Below are 2701 nucleotides of genomic sequence, written 5' to 3'. Positions count from 1 at the left end.
AATATTTGCTTAATCAATGCAAGACTGAAGGAGCTAGCCCTGGAATGAGGAGTTCGCTCAGATGGCAAATCTGAGAGCTACTGGCTGCTGACATAAGTCCCAGATTCTAGTTTGTCACCAGACTGGGGCCACAGAGAAGCCCATCTTGGGGAGAGCCCGTGAGCAATCCCCCTTCGGCCTCTGAAAGGAAGCCTGCAGCCTGAACCACCTCCTCTCTCTCCTTGGTACCCCAGGTTGACAGCTTAGCAGACCTGGATCAATTGCAGGGCTGCCAAAGCACCAGCCCCGTATCACAGGGCCCAGATAAATGAGGCTGTTCAAGTACACCAGTCCCTTTGGACAGGTGTTGTCCTCATCGTGGCTTCCTCAGTCGTCTCCTGTTCAATACCCAGAGGCCCTCCCTAGATTTTCATCCCTGAGTCTCATAGGATAGACCCAATGGAAAGAGAGAACCATGCAACGCCCACGTGCTGACCAAGGCTTGCCTCCAAGACATCCAAAATGTCACTTTATGACTCAGACTTGAAGAAACAAAGGCAAATGAAATTGCCTTCCATAGTTTAAATATGTGGTCCCATATTGTTTCAGGCAGTATCTGTTGTAAATGTCAGATATTCTGGTATTTCTTCTATGTGCTGTCCTAAGTCTCCTTAGTAGTGTCCTAATTGGCACACTACTAAGGAAAAGAAAAAGAGGAAAGAAGAGGGGTAGGAAGAGAAGACGGAAGGAAGGAAAGAATGGAGGAGGGAAAGGGAGGGAAGGAGGGGAGGGAGGGAAGACAGAAGGTATCTGGAATTTTTTTTTTTTGAGTTGGAGTCTCACTCCATTGCCCAGACTGGAGTGCAGTGGCACGCTCCCAGCCACTGCAACCCCGAACTGCTGGGCTCCAGCAATCCTTCCGCCTCAGCCTTTCAAGGAACCAGAACTACAGGTGCCCACTACCATGCCTGGCTAATTTTTTATTTATTGTAGAGACGAGGTCTTGCCAAGTTGCCCGGGCTGGTCTCGAACCCGCAGGCTCAGGCAATCCACTCGTCTCAGCCTCCCAAAGCACTGAGATTACAGGCTGGGCCACCGTGGAATTTGTTTCTTTTTGTTTTTTTCTTTTTGTTTTTGTTTTTTTAAGTCTGGTATCCAGCTTCCATCTGCTGGGCTCAGATGATCTTTCTGCCTCAGCCTTTCTTTTTTTTTTTTTTGAGTTGGAGTCTCACTCAGTCGCCCAGACTGGAGTGCAGTGGCCGCTTCCAGCCACCGCAGCCTCGACCTGCTGGGCTCCGGTGATCCTTCCACCTCAGCCTTCTGAGTAGCTGGAACTACAGGCACGCGCTACCATGCCCGGCTGATTTTTTAATTTATTGTAGAGATGAGGTCTCGCCAAGTTGTCCAGGTGGGTCTTGAACCTGCGGGCTCAGGCATTCCACTCACCTCAGCCTCCCAAGGTGCAGGATTACAGGCTGAGCCACCGAGCCCGGCTCTCAGCCTTTCAAATAACTGGAATTACAGACATGTGTCACCACGCCCAGCTAATTTTTTGATTTATTGTAGAAATGAGGTCTCGACAAGTTGCCTAACCTGGTCTTGAGCTTGTGGGCTCAGGCAATACTCTCACCTTGGCCTCCCAAAGTACTGGGATTATAGGTGTGAGCCATTGCTCCTGGACAGAATTTGTTTTAATAATAGAAAAAAAGCCAGGTGTAGGTTTTCCTATTCGTTTTTTTGTTTGTTTGTTTTTTGGGTTTTTTTGAGTTGGAGTCTCACTCTGTCGCTCAGACTGGAGTGTAGTGGCCGCTCCCGGCCACCACAGCCTCGACCTGCTGGGCTCCGGTGATCCTTCTGCCTCAGCCTTCCGAGTAGCCAGAATTACAGGCATGCGCTACCATGCCCGTCTGATTTTTTTATTTATTGTAGAGATGAGGTCTTGCCAAGTTGCCCAGGCGGGTCTCGAACCCATGGGCTCAGGCAATTCACTCACCTCAGCCTCCCAAAGCGCAGGATTACAGGCTGAGCCACCAAGCCCGACTTTCTATTCGTTTTAATATGCCACAGATGGTAAATTAAAAAGCAATGCTACTAGTATAGAGTAAAACAATAATTTGCATTCCATAGCTGTTGAATTCCAAAAGATCCAAAAGATCTAGAAACAGAATTTCAGACCTAGAAGAAACTTTAGACCACTTTCAACTTCACTAAATAAATAAAAAATGCTGATTATAATGTTCTTCATGTATTGCAAATCACCCCAAAACATGCACACCTACATGTGTGCACACACACAAGCCCTTATGCACACACATGAAGCATTCATGCACACACATGTACTCACACTCAAGCGCGCGCGCACACACACATGCAGACTTACCTGCCTTTAGCCTGCCTCCATTGCCCCCTTCTGGTCTCAGTGACAAAAGTGACCATCTGTCTTCCTGCTTCCCTTACAGCCCCCCTCCACCATCTGTCCAAAGACCTTCCTTACTTCATACTCAACCCCTTTAGAACAAGCAAAACAGCACCCTCATCTTTACTGTGCTCTCCACTGGCTCATTCCTCTAGCATGTTAATGCGTTCCTGGAGTCTCTCCCTTAAAAAAAAAGTTCTGGCTACTTGGAAGACTGAGGCGGAAGGATCCCTGGAGCCCAGCAGATCGAGGCTGCAGTGGCTGGGAGCGTGCCACTGCACTCCAATCCAGGCGAGAGTGAGACTC

The sequence above is a fragment of the Carlito syrichta genome, unplaced genomic scaffold, assembly GCF_000164805.1.
Source record: "Carlito syrichta isolate Samal-C Ts95f unplaced genomic scaffold, Tarsius_syrichta-2.0.1 Scaffold304714, whole genome shotgun sequence".
NCBI lineage: Eukaryota > Metazoa > Chordata > Mammalia > Primates > Tarsiidae > Carlito > Carlito syrichta.
This window is presented reverse-complemented; position numbering follows the sequence as displayed.